Source organism: Amphiprion ocellaris, chromosome 21, assembly GCF_022539595.1.
Source record: "Amphiprion ocellaris isolate individual 3 ecotype Okinawa chromosome 21, ASM2253959v1, whole genome shotgun sequence".
Taxonomy (NCBI): domain Eukaryota; kingdom Metazoa; phylum Chordata; class Actinopteri; family Pomacentridae; genus Amphiprion; species Amphiprion ocellaris.
Window position 1 is genome coordinate 20,609,866 of NC_072786.1, and position 21,476 is coordinate 20,631,341.

The 21,476-nt window shown below is 38.9% G+C and overlaps 1 protein-coding gene across 5 annotated transcripts in view; it reads left to right on the top strand.

The window, feature by feature from the left end:
• lmo3 (LIM domain only 3) overlaps positions 1-21,476 on the top strand; it is a 51,730-nt gene that overhangs the window by 19,503 nt on the left and 10,751 nt on the right. The window lies entirely within an intron of this gene.

The window sequence follows — 21,476 nt, forward strand, 5'->3', positions numbered from 1 at the left end:
GAATTGATGGGACTCAGAAACACCCCCACAATTGAATCTATTGTTCCTTGTATCATTTCCAACAGATAAGTCCCAATAAGTCCTCAGCAGTGGATTTGTATAAGGATCACAATCATGTGATTGTCAGCGGGCAGCTGATGTAGTGTTCACTTGTTGTCATGGTTACAACACCGTGACACCGTACCGCTCTCTCACGATGAAGCAGAAATCTTTAACAAGTTCGTGGATCCAGACGATAAGCTACATCACTACCAAAATCGAATCATTTGGTCCTTGTGTCATTTCTGACCTTCCCTGAAAATTTCATCTGAATCCGTTAGTCTGTTTTTTGAGTAATGTTGCGAACAGACAGACAGACAGACAAACAAACCAATGTCGATCGTCACTTAACTTGACCGCATTCCTTGGAAGAGTAATTAAAGGAAACCTATTCTATTTTCGCAAGGAACCTCGCATTACTTCCTGAATTCTGTGGTATCAAATATATTCTTGCTTATTATGAATTCAGCTTCTTACAAAGTCTTGCATTTTTGAAAAAAAAATACAAAAAAAATAGAATTTAGCAAATCTGTATTTTTAATGTAGGTCGTAAAACTTTACCAGGGAAGGACATTTTTACAGAGTTGTTGACTAAGATCATGAAATGACTTTATCTCTGAGGGGAATAACTCTTCCACTAGGTGAAACAATTACACACCTAATGAAGCCCCAAAAGGATTTACGATCATTTTAATCTCACTGAATCAAGTGTCTTGTTACATCTCTGTCATACTTCTCTTTTGTGGCTAACATGGCCATTCTAACAGTTTTCTAGTGTATAGTTTTTTTATTCAGGGCTGCACAGTTAGCGCTGTTGCTTTGCAGCTAGAAGATCCCCGGTTCGCGTCCCTGCCTTCCTGGGGTCTTTCTTGCATGGAGTTTACATGTTCTTCCTGTGCATACATGGATTTTCACTGGGTGCTCTGACTTCCTCCCACAGTCCAAAAACATGTTGAGGTTAATTGGTGATTCTAAATTGTCCACAGGTGTGAATGTGAGTGTGATTGTTTGTCTCTATATGTAGTCCTGTGATAGACTGGTGACCTGTCCAGGGTGTCCCCTGTCTTCACCCTAAATCAGCTGGGACAGACTCCAGTCCCCTATAACCCTAATGAGTATTAAGTGGTGTATAGATAATGGATGGGTAGCTTTTATTCAACACTGAGTGGCTCTAATATTATATATGCTTTGATTAAAGTCAAAATGTGGCATTTAGCATTTGCAAACTCTTGAGCAGCCTGAAAATACAGTATATCAGCTATGTACCAGCTCTGTTTGTTTTCCATAATTTAATTGGCCAAAGTTAAATGATGTACGACCTTTGAAGATTTAATGTCTCCATTAAATCTTGAAAGATCCATTCTATGTGGCTGTTAATAGGAGTGAGAAAGGAATCAGGCAGATGAGTGGTTGTCACAAAAATCAGTGTCGACTGGTTCTCTACACAAGGTGAGATGATGGTACTCAGTAGGTGGCTAACAGACAGCTAACGGGAGTTGAATATGGTTTTTAGCAGCACAGTCGGCTGTGCTTGTTTAGTCCACTGTGATCCTGCTGTTGTTATTGGTTTCTTACAGTCACATATTCTTAATTGTGTACTTTTTAAGGTTTGAGATGACACAGTTTCAGTCTTCAAGGGACATCACCGCGTTCGCATCTTCTCACTTACCATGAAACTACAACAACTACAACAAACAGTGATGGGCACATTTTTAATTTCAAATAGAAAAGGCTGAAGATAAGCAATGTGAAGCTCTTCATTGAAGAGGTCATTTTGCTCTGTGTCTTAAATTAGGGCTAACTGAGCCACCAGATAATTCATGTGATATTTTAATAAAGACAGAGAATCTTTTATATTTCAAGGTCATTCCATAAATTACTGTCACTATTAAACAGTATGGATAGTACCATATATTTATAGTTAACAAGCTCATGTCTGGTACACATTCTAATGATTTTATTGGAAACTTTGATAACTCGAATAGTGCGTCAGGTTTTATTGAATAAAAAAAGGCATGAAAGGCTCTTGTCATGTTGTTAGAGTCATGACACAAGCTGCTCATCATTACCATTGTACACAAGGTGGTTCAACACAGTTCAGTACAGATAATGTCACTGAGTTTCTAGATTTCAGCTTTCAACATGGAGAGTGCAACAAAAACATGATAGCAGTTAATAGATAAAACACCATTTGAACAGTCTGTGGTTTGCCATCTTTACTTAATATAGAAACCTGAAGAACTGCCCTTATCCCAAGGTTTGTTTTCAGGTCTATGGTGTGTTTATTAGTCTGTCTGTCTGTCTGTCAGCAGGATTATACAAAAACTACCAAGCCACATGCCATGAAACTCGGTGGACAGGCAAGTCAGATTTTAGACAAGTTAATAGTCAAACACAGTCTCAGTTTTTAATCTAAAGTTAAATCATTTATTTCATGGTGGCCGTCCTCAGGTTGAGTCACAAACGCCATCATAGCTGTCAGGATAGATAAGGAGAGATAATTGTGCTGTAGTGTGACCAGGGTGTTCAGAAGAGCACATCCAAAAGGAGCTTTATTCAGTGTCCCAAACAAATCAACGTACATAATAAAAAATACGTTGTATTATGGTAAATCATGTTCCTGTCCCAGTCATGAGCCCCCTCTGAACAGGCAGGCCTCATTGTAATGAATATTGACTCTTAGTGTGTTCCTTTCTTTCAAGAAAATCAAGTCTTTTAAATGTCTGACACTCACTGTGCTCTGTACACAGTTACCAAAATGTCAACTCCTTCACCTGCTGATGGGAAATTGAACTTTCCTGCACAGTGGTAACTCCTGTAGTTTTTACTTCTCATCCCAATTATTTGATATCCTTTCTCCTTCCAGATTAACCTTTATGGCCCTAATAAATGGTCTATATTGACATCAAAGGGATGGGAGATGGTGCTGTGGCTTATGGAGAGGAGAACGTGGGCCTGCTGAAAGAGCCTGAGCCCAGCTCCCCTCGCTAAACAGTAATAGTGCCTGTCCATTTCCAAATTATGCTCGTCTTTGTCTTTTTAATTAAACTCAAGTGCAGTTTGGAGGCTATCTGACCTTTGCTGCCCCCTCTTTATGGGTAGTGCCGCAGGTCATTTCCATGCATATATTAATGACTCACCCTCCTCCATTTTCCTCTTAGGCAATGATCCATGAGGCTTTACAGATTAGGAATAGGTTTAAGTCTTCAGTGTGGGCCATATTTTTTTTAATGTGCTATGTAAGAAGTTATTTGATGGAGACAAAATGTTTGAGGCTTCCATTAAAATAGCGTAGCGGAGATACATTTTAAGTTTGATTAAGTCTGATTGTGTGTTGACTGTAAGTAACCTTCTTAACCTTTATTTACCCCTTCAGCTTCATCTTAAGTAGCATTAAAATTTTTCTCTTGTAGATATTTTTGCATATTTCTTTACTGTTTCCTGATGTGCAACGGCTATGGTTCCAGTTGAGTTAAGATTATTTAGGCAGCAAATACACTATGATTACAGATCTGCAGATAGCTGTCACTCTTTGAAACATTAACAGCTGATAGGGGACAAGATGTGAACTATTATCATTTTCACCTCTGCTTCTATGAAATTTGCATGACTGTAAGAACCTTGCTAGCACAAGGTTTATATTAAATTCATATAGGTATTCTAACATGAAACCATCTTTCTGGTGAGACAGGGTTGTGAATACATGCCCCCCAATACCACCCTAGCCCTTCAATTTTTATTTTGATTACCTACCAAATGCTGCAAATTATTATTATTTAATTTGATACATTTATTTAGTGTGCAGGTCAGTACAGCAAAATAAGAAACAAAATAAGGATCAGATTTTGCCTGATAAGAATTAAACATGTTGAATTAAAACAAGTGAAAATATGTATTAATATTGTACATCTGTATAGGAATACATAAATGCACAAAATCATATACACAAATACGTTTGGAGATGTAAACTTGCAGAGGTATCAGGTCTACTGATGGATCAGTACTCTATGAGCATGTATTTGTACTATGAAAAAATATTTTACATGAATTGGAGGAAATCAATGCCCTGAAATGTATAATGGAATATACAGTTATATTTTATTTCTTCTTTTTTTTCAAATGTAAATGAGAATTTATTTTAGTTATATGGGAATGTAATTTTGTATAGATTGGGTCGTGTGGCGGACAGACATACATCCATACTGAAACTCAGTGACCTGACTTGATCTTAACACAACAATAATGGTTTTACACTGATTAAGGAATTACAAACAAGAAACGCACTCAGAGTGCAGTACTCCTCCAAGGCTGCTCAGTCGTATCATTTCCAGTGGATGAAATGTTTCAAATATTTGTGGTCTGCAGCGGTGGATTTGTAGTAGGATCACAATCATGTGATCATCAGCAGGCAGCTGATGTAGTGTTCATTTGTTGTCATAGTTACAGTGACGCTGTGCTGCTATCTAACAATGATACAGAAATCTTTAACAAATCCATGGATCCAGACTATAAGTCACATCACTGTCAAAGTCTAATCATTGGTCCTTGTGTCTATGATCTTCCCAGAAAATTTCATCCAAATCTGTTTTTGAGTAATATAGAGAACAGACAGACACACAAACCAACAACGATCGTCACATAACTCTGCCGCTTTCCTTGCTGGAGTTAAAAGGACTGTGGCTTTAGTTGTCACAGGGCTGGGTGTTCTTAATTTGGAATCCCTGCAGAACTCTGCAGCAGCTGTGCCTGTGCACTGTGATTTTTTGTCATGTTTAATGTCATGTGTGGATAAAGGACCTCTATGGTCACTGCCTATGCAGCACAGGCACAATGCCTTGCCTGGACTCGCTGCCACACATTTGGCTGCTACTTTTCCTCCTCCGGCATGTGAGAGCATGATAACAGCCCTGCGGTTTGACACAGTGATATGCAGCACCCACCCCACTCCACCTCCAGCCACAGGTTTTGGCACACATTGCTTTTGTTTTGTTCACGGCTATGTGTTTTGGAATCAATTGCCGTTTTCAGCCTGCTAAAAAACCACACCCTCATAGTCAATCAATAAAAACAAAACCAATCAAAAAATAAAAACAACAAGAAAAGCACTCGGGAGAGTGCAGTACTCACAGTTTATGGTCTGCAGCGGTGGATTTGTAGTAAGATCACAATCATGTGATCGTCAGCAGGCAGCATGACGTAGTGTTCACTTGTTGTCATAGTTACAGTGACGCCGTGACACTATCTGGCAACGATACAGAAGTCTTTGACAAATCCATGGATCCACACTATAAGCTGCATCACTGCCAAAATCTAATCACTTGGTCCTTGTGTCATTTCTGACCTTCCCTGAAAATTTCATCCAAATCCATTAGTCCATTTTTGAGTAATGTTGAGAACAGTCAGACGGACAAGCCAATGCCGATTGTCACATAACTCCGCCCCGTTCCTTGCCGGAGTAATTGAAATGACAAACAAAAGTAGAGGAAACTGGAACCCATTTGATCCCTGAGAGAGATGACAACCCTCATCCTTGTGAACATGCAGTTCTCTAAGTGACAAAAGCAGAAGTGTTGTAGCCTGCATAGAGACGAGGGTCTGGCTTTGTGCCTGATGACAAGAGGATGGAAAGAAACAATGAAGCAGATAAGCGAGAAATACAGAAAGGTGGAGGACAAAGAGAGAGAAGCGGGATGTGCTGTTGTCATCTGAATGTATGAAATGCATGTTTTTTGACCTGCTGAACTTTGAAGACACTGTGCTCCACTCCGAAGTAGAAAGGTACCCCAATGTTTGAATATGTGCAACATTTGGAATGGAATTTATAATGCATGAAGTGTGTCAGGGCTGCACAGTGGCTTGGTGGTTAGCACTGTCACCTTGCAGAGAGAAGATCCTTGGTTCGCGTCCCGGCCTTCCTGAGATCTTTCTGCCTAGAGTTTGCATGTTCTCACTGTGCATGTGTGGGTTTTCTCCAGGTTCTCCAGCTTCTTCCCACAGTCCAAAAACATGCTGAGGTTAATTGGGGATTCTAAATTGTCCACAGCTGTGAATGTGAGTGTGATTGTTTGTCTCTATATGTAGTCCTGTGATAGACTGGTGACCTGTCCAGGGTGTCCCCTGCCTTCACCCTAAGTCAGCTGGGATAGACTCCAACCCCACCATGACCCTAATGAGGATTAAGCTGTGTATAGATAATGGATGGATGGATGGATGGATGGATGAAGTAAGTCACATTGTAGTGTCGCTACTCCTAGTTGAGAACGAATCAAAATACTGAAATAGTGTGAACAATCTTGATCATGGCAGTCATCTTGCTTCTGAGGTGGTGTTTTACGTTAAAGAGTTGACTTCATGTGGTTAATGGAAGTGCTTGAGATGGTATCAAGCTTTTTTTATTTCTTATGAAAGTGTGGTAGTAACATATCTGCTCACGTTATACGGAACAGGAGATGCAGTCAGTCAGCAATGTGTGTGTGTGTGTGTGTGTGTGTGTGTGTGTGTGTGTGTGTGTGTGTGTGTGTGTGTGTGTGTGTGTGTGTGTGTGTGTGTGTGTGTGTGTGTGTGTGTGTGTGTGTCTTGACAGGAAGGATTCAACCAGGCCTTCTGTGGCACCTCTGGTTAATGAGGCCTTTATGGAGATGAAGTGGGGTGCAGGAGAGGAGAATATAGAAACCAGTGCTAGCCAGGGAGAATGGAGCTGAACATAGAGAGGTTTAGGGGGGCAGAGGGGTAGGGGTAGCACTGTGGAAAGCAGGATTTCAAAATGTTGACTGGTTGGTGTCTGTCCCACTTACAGCCATTATTTGGATGGTATAGGCAGTGCTCTGAGGTCTGCTCTGAACCCCTGAACAACTTCTCAATTAGTGGGCGGCCTAGCAGAACTGCCAGACACTATTGTACCCCCAAACACACACCCCACCTTCACATACATACACACTCCCTCTCAGGTCACATAGCAGCCAGATCTCTCCAGTCATCAGTGCTGGTCAGGTTATTCTGTGCTGACTTAAGAAGATCATGCTGTTCTAGAAACCTTTTGTGAGCCGTCATGTGGGAGAGCACTGAAAAGCACTGATGTGTCTTTTATTGTTTTTACAGTGCAAACAACTGGTAAAAATATAATCCGATTTTTTTAAATGTTGTTCTTCCTCATGATAACCACTGGGCTCAAAGTGTAGAAAGAAGTGTGATGCTTTGTGACAAGCTGCAGCTGAATCTCCATGATAACACACGTCACAAAGAGGAAAGAGCTTTGCATAACCAAGCTCAGCCAGTCAATGTTTGTGTAAAATGAGATGTAAATGTGGTCATTTTAACGGCCTGATTTATTCATGAACCCAAAAGAAAGAGAGGAATGCTAATGCTACACACAGCTTTGCCCTTGGTCAGGGCATATCGACAAACAAGTCACTCAACAGAGGAATTAACAACTTCATTAAGTTACTTGATAGCACTTGCACATCCAGCTCTGCATCACTTTGCCTGTGGTGGCTGTTGTCAAGTTATCTGTTGCAAGACAAAATACCAAACACACATTTTCAGGCTTAATATATTCAAGGAAAAGGGCTAGCTTAAACAGTTTAGGTATTATCTTAGATGTTTGTTCAAGCCATGATCTGAAAAATGAAAATCAGTCAGCCCAAATCCATATAAAAACTCATTATTGAGAGGATGTCCAATCAAAATAGGCTTTCAGGGAATACAAGAATCAATGTGTTGCAGAGGTCATGCTTGTCTCTTGTTTATTTGATGTGTATCTGACCACATGGTGCTGAGAGACTAGGAGAAACAGCAGTGACTGATGAGGGGGCTACTGCCAACTGATTCCAACTTCCACCACTTTTCCATTTGCTTTCAGCATGTGAAATGTTAAAGAGACGATCACAGCGGTCTGCAGCAGAGCCGTCAGAGAGACATCCATGTGTCAGTCTGGGGATTTCTCAGCTTCCTCCACTACCTCAGGAAGCCTTGATCAATGAGTGAAAGAGGTGTCCCTTCTACTGCTCCTCCTCATGTTCTCTGTGGTGTGAGAATGTGGTCCTGATGATGTGCATTTACAGCGTTGGCCACTTAAAGCAAATTAGAGATGATATAAAACAAACAAGTTAATGTAAAAACAGATAATAGTCAATTATTCTTGACATTGACTGTGCTCAGAGTAAACCGCTGAAGTCTGACATGAATGAATTAATGTTTTGTTTTGTTTTTTTATTTTGGACGTGAGACAAAAAGCCACAAAAATAAATCAAAATATTAAAAACAACAACAAAACTAAATAAAATGCAATAAAACAAAGCAAAAAATAGTAACAATATATCTGAAAAGGAGTAGGATGAAGCATGAGCTTATTTCCTCCTACCCATCAGTCACTCAGTACCCCACTCCCATAGTTATTTATGTACATATTTACAAACAACTAGAAAATAAATATCATAAATAAACAAATATTAAATCAACAGTGATACATCAGTCCTCTCCTCCTCTCTGTATATTTTTGTACTGCTTTTTAAACTGGCTGGTGTTTGGATGTTGCTTGAGTTCCACCTCCAGTCTGTTCCAAAACCTCACTCCACATATTAAAAGACAAAAGGACTTTAGTGTTGTGCGAAATCTACCATGTTTTCATTTTAAATCTCCCCTACAATTATAACCCCCATTTCTGTTAAAAAACAAGTTCTGAATATTTACGAGAAGTTGTTTATTACTTCGAACATTATTGGTGCTGTCTGAAAATGAAGCAGGTTAGTGAATTTTAGCATTTTTGATTTTAAAAAGAGAGAATTTGTGTGATCTCTAGAACCAGTTTTATGAATTTTCCTTATTGCTCTTTTTTGGAATAGTGATAGTGACTGAAGTGAACATTTATTTGTATTTCCCCAAAGTAATGTAGATATTCCAGCATATGGGTTCTGTAAAGCGTCTTGAGACAATTTGAACTGTAATTGATGCTATATAAATAAAATTGAACTAATAACGAATTGAGCTAATATGGTAAAACCAGTGAACAGTATAGAATGTGGAGTGATTTGTGGTCCAGAATGTGTTTACTTTATGGAATCATCTCAGGATGAAGCTAATCAAAATGCATTCAGGTCTGATAAGTCAGATAAGTCATTTAAAACTGAGTTAAATGTTCTTTCGTTGGCTTTGTTTTTCTGTTTCATACTTTGTAAATGGAATCTTTTGGGTTTCAGTGAGTCATTATGACTAAGAAAAATATCTGAGATATCGTCTGGATTTTCACACATTTTTTAGGTATTATATAGACTAAACAATTCGAGGGTTGATGGAAATAACAATTTGGTGATAATCAACAATAATGCTCTTACACAAAATGTCTTTTTGCACATTAATGTGGGAAGTGTTGCATTGGCTTTGCTCTAAAATATATATTGTAGTTTCCACCAATTTTCTTGAAGGACAGAATCAGTCGAAATGTTTATCAAGAAATGACTATTAGGAGAAAATGTTCATCTTTTTGATGGCAGATTGTTGAGATATTTGCTCTGATAATGTAGCAGATATGATAATAGGAAAATAGTACGGCTATAAAAAGACATTTTATTAAAATTTGCTTAAAGGCAGCGATGAGAAAGTTTTTAATCTTCCTATCGACATCAGTGTTTCAGCAGCATGTTTCTCACTCAGATTTCTCCTGATGGGCTATGTGTCTTGCTGACTTGGAAGTTTAACAACAAGCTTCATCTCAGCTTCATTTTCTTTCAAATGTATTTTTGATGAAAAATATTTAGTTTTTTTTATTTTTGCAATCACCAGCTGCAAAGTATGATGGGATCACTTGTTTCTAAATTAATCATTCCTGAATTGAAGGACATTAGGGCTTCCACGTGTGAAAAATAAACCTTCTCTTTTACAGTTTTCTGCTCCATATTCATCAATAATAGGTCTTAAACTATCCACCCCCCCGATGACCAAACAGTCATCGGGGGGGTGGATAGTTTATGGGACAAGAGAAAAATGTCATTTTAGGGTGAACTCCAGACTTATTTGGTATTTTAAAAATATTTTCAAACATTCTTTTCTCCTACTTTTTTTAGATTTGGTCTCAGGAAAAATACATTTACACAATAGCGGCATGTTTTAGTATTTTGTACATGAATTATTTGAAATTTGATGGGTGGGACGTAAAATGTCCTCCAATTCTAGAATGAGCCAAATACTCAACTTTGTGTCAGTTTTGTTCCAGTGGTAAAGAGTACATCTGTGAGGTACTTCTACCTTGAGTACTTCTATTTTATAGTACCTTTTGTATGCTTTTACCACTTATAATTTTACATTTCACATGGAGTGGAAGTAAAGTATATTACAGAAAGAAATGTTGCACACTATATTCATTCATTTATTCATTCATTATTATAGGTTTAGTTACTTTCAAGATGGAGATTTGATATATTTGATCACATATAAGTCATTGGGATCAACCGGGACTTTGCTTTAATATTTTTGACTACATATTACAGTTAATAATGGTTTATTTTTACCTAAATATGATTTTTTTAAGTAGGACTTTTGTTTGCAATGATACTTTTACTTGAGTAAAGGATCCACATATTTTTTCCATCACTGAATTTTTCTATGACTCTTGGAGGTTTAAATGGCAGGAAACAAAGGCAAAACAAAGAAATCAGTGTCTATCTCTTCAGCTTCCACCTCAATTTGCAGTTTAATGAGATGGCGCATGGATGTTCAAAGCTGTGAAAGCACCCCATAATTGTTATGTTGTGCTTAGGAAAGCCTGGCTGCCATTAACCCCCAAACACCACATTTCACTTCACACGTCTAGCAATTACCTCGCCAAGAATGCTTGAGCTCGCAAATGTGTGTGTTGTGAAGTTCCTGTAATTAAATTGGGCTTTTCACATATAATCTGAAAATGCTAAGGGTCAAACTGGGCACCCAGTAATCACTGGTGATTGAGTGTGAAGGAGGGTCAAATGTTCTGAGAGTCTTTTTTCATCCAGCCCTTAACTTTATTGATTAGAGAGGTCACATTTTTAAGGAGAGGTCAAGAGGGAGGTGCATTTATTCTGTTTCCCAAAAGCTGAGAAGGGAACATTTTTGATGGAAAAAAAAATGGCATGCCCTCAGTAGCAGTAGTATTTAGCCTCTATTTCAAGAATAGTGTGTAGAGTTTGTGGAGGCGTTTTGCCATTACCAATATCCAAATCGAGAATTTATGCCATTCATTGATCTCCAAGTCCCACTCAAGGTGATGACATATACTGCATTCAAAAGTTTGGGGTCAACCAGGCAATTTCATGTTTTCTTTGAAAACTCACACTTTTATTCATGTGCTAACATAACTGCACAAGGGTTTCCTAATCATTAATTAGCCTTTCAACACCATTAGCTAACACAATGTAGCATTAGAACACAGGAGTGATGGTTGCTGGAAATGTTCCTCTGTACCTCTATGGAGATATTCCATTAAAAATCAGCTGTTTCCAGCTAGAATAGTCATTTACCACATTAACAATGTCTACACTGGATTTATCATTCATTTAATGTTATATTCATTGAAAAAAACTGCTTTTCTTTCAAAATTAAGGACTTTTCTAAGTGACCCCAAACTTTTGAACAGCGGTGTAGCTAACAAATCCCAAAATTTGTTCTAATTTCTGTATGTTTTATGCATGTCTAACTCTTATTAGATTTGTTTATTCCAGTGGGGTTTCCTAAAATGCACTTTCTGCCTATGTCCACACTAATATGTTTTTGTTTTAAAGCACATAATCTTTGCTACATTTACATCCAGCATCCATCGTACCCCTTGGAGTGCTGCTGAATGTGTACATTTTTTTCTGGTCAGGTAGAAACAGAGACTTGAAAATGATATAGGCACCTATGTTTGTTCCATTTTTAGGTCTTATCGGTCATTACGTGTCTTTTCTTGACTTACTACAACCCTTTTTGGGAAGAAACTATAGACATCAGCTCTGACTAACAATAACAATTCCACTTAGTCTTACGTCCAACCTGAGAAATGGCAGCTCTTTCTTTATACCATTGCTGTTGTTCCTCTACTTTTTTTTCTACAATTTTCTACAACTAACCAATCAATATGAATGGTGATGTCTTAAATGTTTTCAGATGTTTTAGTATGGACAGAATTGGTCCTGAAACGTGTCTGAAAAGTGAGCTTTAAATTGAAAACAGATTTTTGGATGGAGACGTAACCTGACTCATCTTCCCAATATCCCTGTTTCTTTTGTAAACTAAGTTATTGTTATTCTCTACAGTACTCAAAAAATATAAAACCGAGTCTTTAAAGTCACAGTACAAGTATTTGCTGGCGTTGTAAAATTAAGTCCGGATGCCACATAAAACACACACCATTTTACACATTTTTTAAAAACTGTTTTTCTGTCACTTGGCATTTTCATTTTAACTAAAATGTTAAAGTGCTGTGGCATGGACACATATTTTTTTGGACTGTCCACTCCAGTTGAGGTTAGCTAAATTAGTTGTGAAGAGCAATGACTTGTGGGACTGTGTGGTTTGCATGCAGATAATTGCAGGGCTAGCGTGCCATAGCCTGGCACGCGGTTTAGGTTTGCAGGTGGGTTGGCATTGGGAAGTGCCTCTCAAACAGGCACATCTGGCCCCTGCTGAGGTTATAACCTTTCATTATATCCTCCTCAAAATGGACCCAAATACAGCACTGCCAAAACTGTGCTGAAAGCCTTTTCCTAGTTACTGTGTTGAGAGTGCACTTTTTTTTAAAGAGTGGTTTTTCATTTTTAAACAGAAGAATTCACAGAATTTTTGTGATTAGATGTGAGACTGAGGGAAAGATAGTATTAAGATATATACAGAAAAATATGATCAATACATAATAATATTAATAATAATATTAAAAGAGGGGGCTGTATTGGTGGTTAGCACTGTCACCTTGCAGCTAAAAGATCCCCGGTTGGCGTCATGGCCTTCCAGGGATCTTTCTGCATGGAGTTTGCATGTTCTCCCTGTGCATGTGTGGGTTTTCTACAGGTTCTCTGGCTTCCTCCGGTTGTATAGATAATGGATGGATGGATAATAAATGAGTAATATTATACTACAAGAAAAGCACTAGTGACTACTAGAGCACAGTACTCCGCCAAAGCTGCTCAGTCATTGTATGATTTCTGATGGATGAAATCTTTAAACAATTTGGGGTCCACAGTGGTGGATTTGTAGTAGGATCACAATCATGTAATCATCAGCAGGCAGCTGACGTAGTGTTCATTTTTTGTCATAGTTACAGTGATACTGTGCCGCTATCTTGCAATGATACAGAAATCTTTAATAAATCCATGGATCCAGACTATAAGCTGCATCACTGCCAAAGTCTAATCATTTGGTTCTTGTGTCATGTCTGGCCTTCCCTGAAAATTTCATCCGAATCCGTTATTCCGTTTTTGAGTAATGTTGTGAACAGAAAGACAGACAGACAGACAGACAGACAAACCAACGCCGATCGTCACGTAACTCCGCCACGTTCCTTGGCGGAGTAATTATTGAGGATAATCTCTAAGTGGGCCTGGTGGGTTTTCTTTTTAAAAAGGAAATAAAAGCATTGTTATTCACAGCACAGTTTTGTTGTTTGTAACATTGAACATGAGTGCAAGCAGTAATTTACGTCTTTTCCACACAGTTTCAAAGATGCATGATGAAGAATGGCTAGTGTTATCCAACCTTTTTGAGAGAGATTCAATAGCAGCTACTTTGGCAGCATTCTGTGACTGCTCTTCAGGTTGACAGTTCAGGAGAATGCTCCCCCCATATGGTCGGTAGTCTCTCAGAAAGCAGGCCATATTTCATCATTAGGATATCAGAGTCCAGGTGCAGATGAGAACTGATCGAGCTGGCAACCAGGCAAGTCAGGGCACTCAAGGGGGAAAACCTTCTCCCAGGGACAATCCCCAGGTCAGGCCTGCTGTAATTGAAATAATTCAGCCCCTAGAGTTGTTTAATCACTGACAATCACACATGCAGGAAGGGGTAAATTGAAAAACACATGAGTCTGATTACATTTGCCACACTTAACTGTCTCAGCAGCCCTTTCCACTAGAGTTTACATCAGCACCTTGGATATCAGCAGTCCACCTTTCTGTTTGCATTCTACTGTCAGCTATGTTTTTGATGATGGACAAGCCATATCACTTTGTTCTAGTTTCTTCTGTCCCTTTTGTTTATACAATATTTAAACTTTAGCTTCTTCCTGTGACCAAATTCCATGTGTGGCTCCAAAGAGTCTGGATCATCAAATGGACAAGGAAGAGTCACATTAAAAATTCTATGCTGAGATGCAACAAATCATTTGTCTGTTATTAACCCTGAGCCTGTAATTATGCAGATTGCCATAGATTTTCCCTGGGAGCCTAGAAGTGAGATCCAGGGGTTGTTCTCAGCATGGCAGGCAGACGAGGGAACGGTCGTGCATTACTGAACTTGCCACATTCATCATGTTGACTGATGGCACAGGGAGTCGCTCCCCAGGTCCCGGTGGTTAATGTAGTGGGTAATTAACTGTCATTTGCCTAGTAATAGGCCGATGATCAATGGTTTGTGAGGAAACAAATTCTAATCTGGCAGCTGATGAATGCATACCAAGGCTGGAGCAATTGATGTGGTGAAGGGGGTAGAAGAGATGGGGGTTGTGGAAGGGAGCAGGAGAGAAAAGCCGCCACCGGAATTTCAAAAGGCCACTGGGAGCACTGGTGCTAACCGTCGCTCTCCAAAATGAATTAAAGAAGCTTCAATTGTTTCCTTTGATGGTGCTAGAAAACCCAGTCAGAGGAATGATAGAGGAGCTGACTGATCCTCTTAACAAAATTTATTCAGCAATTCATTTGGAAGAGTCACCACAGTTACAGATAACAAACTGCATAAGCAAACAAAAAAAATATTGTTTCTGTCCTAAAGCTGTATCTCTCTATGCGGATGGCTTTGTTTTGTTAATGTATTTGTCTCTAGTTTGTCTTGCTCATAAAGTTGTAAATCACATTAAAACACTCAGTCACAGTCACCTTTCTCCGGATACTCCACTGTGCACAGTTCACACATTTTGGTTTATTTCTCTGGTTTCCATGTAAACTGACCAAAGTTAGGTCAAAATTTAGATTTTTCAATAGGAGTATGTTGTTGTATGATGCAGAGAAGCCGAGTTTTCTGTTTTTTCTTGTTTTGGTAAAGGTACAGTACACAAATACGCAAACAACATATAATAACGGCTGTTGGTGTGTATGGGGTGCACTGTTGAGCTGGGAGACAATAACATTTGGTTCTGATGAAGTACAGGAGTGACAAATAAACTGTACTTTGTTTAATAGCCACATGCTATATATAACACAACCATGAAAACATATTTGTGGTCATTTGTAACTCAAAAATTTACAGGCGTAACTTAATAATTTAAGCAATTAACTATGAATGACAATGTATGTCACGGACTGGAAAGTTTTGGTATATTTATATTTTGAGGAGAGTCTGAAGGTGAGGACATTTGTCCTGCAAAACAAACAAAAACAACAACTCAGAGGTATATGGATATAATATAATTTTATCAGTGAGTTTTATTCACTCTGAGTGTTAGCTTTGGAAAATCACTTCACCATTAGAGGTTTTGCGTCTTTGACAGAACGTTTGGCTCCCTTTATATATACTCCAAAACAAAACAACCTCTTTCTTACACCTCAGTAATCAGCTGAAGTGTCACCTTATTTTGGATTTAACTTGTCAAAGTTCAAACGTGACACCATTCCAGGGGCCTGCAGGCTCAGACTGGTTTTTGGGGTCCATTGGGATAAAGGCTCGTGGAATAATTGAATGGGTATATGTTTCTCTTGTATCAAAGGAGTACCACTGAGTCATAGCAGGCTGCAATTCACAGGGAATGCATTTTGACTGAAACAAAGTAGTGAGCATTGACTGTCACCATTCTCTTTCAAATTCAGATTTGAGCAAAGCATGAATTTTAATTTCATGTTGTGTCTTCAGCCTCTTTAAATATACATGCTATTTTGTCAGCCATGGATATGAAGTGTATGTCAGTGCTATTGTACATGTGTTATTCTGTTTTTTAGCAGCACTCTAGGTACGGCAGATCGCTGTACTACTGTCAGCTTAAGAGAAATGCATTAGATATGTATATATTTATTACAAAGTACAACCCGGAGCTTCAAGCACTAGATGCACTGTTTCACATTCAGCCTCTGAACCACCATCCTCTGACTGTGGTGAACCCTGCACCTTTAAATTCATTACAACTAAACCACACTTAATTTGCCCCCTCCCTTGAGACCATTAGCATCTGCAGCATCAAACCAGCGGAGTGGTGAAAGACGAGTGGCAGGTACAATACATCCATCTTTGGTCTCTGCAGCGAGGCAGGGCTTCCTGTGTGCTGCTGATCTGAAGAGCGTTTGCCACCAGCAAACCCAGCCAATGCTGCCAGGTGCTGCAAACGTGAAGATTTGCCACATCACTTCTTTGGCTCAGCCTGTAGAAGATGCTAGAAAGAATGAGGAGGGCATGTATGTACTGTTCTCATGAGACGGCACAGGTTGGACATGGCATTAAATAGTTTAAAGCAGTTACATTTGCACAGGAAGGTAGAAGATGAATTATGCAAAGCAAATATGCATCAAACTTATGGATGAGAAGCATCTAGAAGTTTGGATAGTCTGTTTGATCATTGGTCTTTGATATTTTGTTTTAATTTATGTTATCTTATTAAGTGGATCTTCTACAAGGATTCAATTTCCTCGGTAAGATAAAATAAATGTATTGTCTGAAAACAAGAAACCGAGTGAAACTGCTGTTTGTTTCTATAACTTTCAATCAATGACGCAAGCACTGTATCACTTTCAGAGGCAAACCTACTCTAACAGGGAGGTCAGCAGTTTACCATCACGTTACTAACGCTGCTCACAGGAATTGTCACCAGTGGAACATTTTGTATTGCACTAACAGTACGAACAACAATTTAGATTGTGTTCAGGATGTACGACTTTTTCTTTAAAGCCAAGAACACTTGGCTGTCTTTTGGACAGCATAAAGAAAAAAAACACCCAAAAAAATCAAAGCAGTCCAACATAACAGGAAGAGGTTTCATCCGATGTCTTCTTTAGGCCGCCCGTCTGTAGTTTAATGTAACGTGTCCATTGTCAAAGATTTTGCTTTTATTACTCCGCCAAGGAACACGGTGCAGTTAGGTGACAATCGGCGTTGGTTTGTCTGTCTGTCTGTCTGTCTGTTTGCAACATTACTCAAAAATGGAATAACGGATTCGGATGAAATTTTCAGGGAAGGTCAGAAATGACACAAGGACCAAGTGATTAGATTTTGGCAGTGATGCTGCGTATAGTCTGGATCCATCGATTTATTTAAGATTTCTGTATCATTGCGAGATAGCGGCATGGTGTCACTGTAACTATGACAACAAGTGAACACTACATCAGCTGCCTGCTGACGTAGTGTAGCATTTTTATTTAGAATTTCTTAGATTTACATTTGTATATTTATTCTTTTACTGTCTGTTGTTGCTGGGTACTACAACTCTATACACCATGTCAAATTTCTTGTGTGTGCGAACTCATTTGGCATTAAAGGCTTTTCTGATTCTGACGATCACATGATTAAGATCCTACTACAAATCCACTGCTGTGGACAGAAATGATACAAGCAACAAGTGATTAAGTTGTGGGGGTGTTTCTGAGTCCCATCAATTCCCGCTGCCTGCTACATATTTAGGTCACGCGATTCGGTGTCCGTACATAATGTGTACATGCATAACACACGCCTGTGCTCAGCGCAAGGTCATTTTGTTTGTGGGTACATCTATATTAAATGGCCACATGGCCACGCTCTCTGAGTGCTTTTCTTGTTTCCTCGGCTCTATGATTCATGCCAAAGTTCGAAAAGATCTGAAAAGTTCAGTTTATGAGAAGAAACAAATTACCAGTTGAGTTCTTGAAACAGAAAATAATTGTTTCAGAGATTCAGTGTCTCAGTGTCATTTCCTCAGTTCTCGTTTTTTTTTTCTTTTTGTGTATTTCTGTACTATGTATAGTTTGTATACCTGTTTTATGTATTTTGATGTATTCATTACTTCCAGGGCTTCTTGGCCAGGTCATGTTTGTAAATGAGACCCGGTTATCCAAATTTTTACCTGCTTAAATAAAGTGCAAATATCTAGCAAATTTATTTAAAATACCTTTTTTGTTGTTTGATGATTAATTATCCTTAAAAAGATTAACCTCCACAATTATTAATTTAAATCAATTAAATTCAGCTGTATTTAGCTCCACTTCACAGGTCACTTCACATAATAAGACAAAGATTTGACAAGAATATATTATAGAGAAAAATCTAACAAATCTATTGATTTTCTTCGAGCAGCACTTCAGAAAAATACTCCCTTTAAATAGGAGCAAACCTCCAGCATAACCAGGCTTAGGGCTCCGCCTGTCTCAGCTGGTTGGGATGAGGGTGAAGAGGAGAGAGAATGTGATAACAAGGAGAAAAATACAAACCATACATAAACACTGACAATTGATGTTAAGGCCAGTTATTGCAGATTAGAAATGTACAACTCCAAGGCCAGATATACATGCAGAGAGGGCTAAATTATGCCACCATTACAGTTAATAGTATATGAATTATGTCTGTCTGTCTGGTTTCAGAACAATTTTTTATGGAAATTATGACTGCCTGATGTTGTTGTTGAGAATCTTGATGTGTTCCTCTTTTTTTGATGGTGCCATTTACTGTGATCAGGTTCCCAGGATAAACACCCCAAAAGCACTGGGTTTCCACCACCATGTCTGACAGCAGGGATGGTGTTATATGCCAAATGAAGACCACATCATTGTGGCCAAACGATTACATTTCTGTGTCATCTGACCATAAAACAGAAGACCAGAAGGCTTCTTCTTTGTCCAGATGAACATTTGCAAAGGCCAAGTGAGCATCTGTGTGCTTTACCTGGAGAAGTAGCGTCTTCCTTGGTCTGCATCCGTGGAACCCAGCAGTGTGCAGTGTCCATTGGACTGTCTGCCTTGAGACGTTGCCACCAGCAGAGCCTCGATTCTCCAGGAGGGCCTTGGTGGTGATCCTTGGATTCTTTTTCACCTCTCTCACTATCCTCCTGGCCAGCACAAGTCTTACTTTTGGCTTCTGACTACATCCTCTAAGATTTTCCACAGTGTGGAGCGTCGTGTATTTTTTAAAATATTTTGCACTGTAGCCACTAGAACTTGAAAACATTTAAATATGGCCTTATAGCCCTTTCCTGACTTGTGAGCAGCCAAAATGCATAGTCGCAGATCCTCAGTGAGCTCCTTTGTCTTAGCCATGACTGTCCACAAACCAACTGCAGAGAGCTGCTGTTTTTCACCTGCTGAGTTGATTTAAACAGCTGTTCTCAATGAATCAGGATAATTAGGATGCTAATTAGGATGCTGTCGAACAGCTTAGACTATTTGGAATGGTATAGAACCTTGGATTTTCCCATAGACTGTGACAGTTTGCAATGGGTATGAATAACTGTGGACATGATGCTTTTTGTTCAAATGTAAATATTTTTTCCACAATGATGCCTCTTGTACAACATCTTAACATCTTATTATCTTGTGGGAGAAGCCTGTTTCATTTCCGGTCTGGTTGGGGTATGAATAATTTCGGACACACACACACACACACACACACACACACACACACACACACACACACACACACACACACACACACACACACATACACACACACACACACACACACATATGGCTTTGTAATTAATTAACCACAATTAATTACATTTTTGTCAAATACCAATATTTGACACAACGAGCAAAATTCACACTGGTTGGAAGATAATACATAAACACTGGGTGTTCAGACATACAAAGACTTTCACCCAGAACAACACAATGTGACAACAGATTGGAGCAGAGCATGGATAGACACAACAAACAGTGAAACATCACACCATTTTGATATAAGCTGACAGGCAGAGTGTCTGAACACATTGCTTTTTTACATGATTACCTTCTACCATTGATAATTATGCTATTTTAAAGTGATTCAGGTTACTGGAAGGACATTTGCCCTCACAGTGAGAGGAGACTACATCATCACTTATGTTTGAGTTGTCCTACACAGTGCTGCCATTATGCTCAGACATTGATCGTCACAATAAATCTATTATTTCTTGTTATTTTTTAAAGAATGCTTTTAGATCAATTACTCTGCTTTTTAAGGAGACAAATCAGTGTTTCATCTATTTCATGCCTTCTGGCAACACACATTTGAGATACGACAAAATGATCTAAATTTAGATTGCTCAAAGGAAAAGGCATAATTCTCATAATTAAGTCAGCACTAATCCATTGAATAGGCCCCTTTATTGTCTCTCTGACCACATTACAAAAGATATCCTTCATTGTCTCAAGGTGTGTTGACAGTGGCCCTTAATTCAGGAGGTATTCATGAGGGTGCAATCTATCTGCTTCTTGCCTCTGGGAAACATACTTTCTGAAGGTTAATAAACAACCCTGCATATCCCAAGCCCTGAGATCATTTATCAGATTGCGATCTCTTACAGACTCTGAGAGTGGCAGGCTGTTTTATCATTTTAACAATGATGGCTAAAAGTGCCTGAAGAAGTCTGCCTAATAGGTTATTTTGTTATATCATTTTGTTATCAGATATTTTCCCTTGCTAGCCTGGTCTAGGTCGCTGTGTAGTTACAGCCCTGAATCCCTAATGAATACTCACATTAATGTCCCCGGAGCTGGCAACAGAATAATAGGGTTCTCCCTGGGCAGTGTTGCTAGCAATGTCCCTTCTATTTCTATTGCACAAGCTATTTTTTTCCCCTTTTTTTTACTGTTCGACTGTTGTCCAGCTCTGTCCAGCCTATTTTTGTCACTGATTTGGAGGCTCTCTCTGTCCCAGCAGCTCATGTTAGTGTGTTTATCACTATTTCTTTGGCAGCTGTCACTCTCATTCTCTGAGTAACCAAGAAGCAGCTGACGCGGTCTCCTCCTGTAATTCTGTTGGTCGGTTTTCTGTAATAATTGGGTTTAAAGTGTAAGCCATAGTGGCTGCTGGAAAACTATTCAAAAGTTCAGATGTACAGTTTAGTTCACAACATAAACTGGACTGAGAATGGGATTAAAATAAACATGCTCCAGTACATTTTTATTGACTTTATTTAAAACTATAATCACATACTAATGTTTTGTAGTTTTTACATTTTCTTTCTTCCCAGGCTCAGTTCACAACAGAGAAAATGCAAACTGTTCATTACTGCAAGTTCAGCAAGACGTTGCACAAACTGCACAAAAGATGCAGCCAAGCTTTTTTGTTGCAGTAATAAATGCTTTAAAATGATGACTTACGTGCATCTTGTCTGTGTGCATTTATTTTGCTCA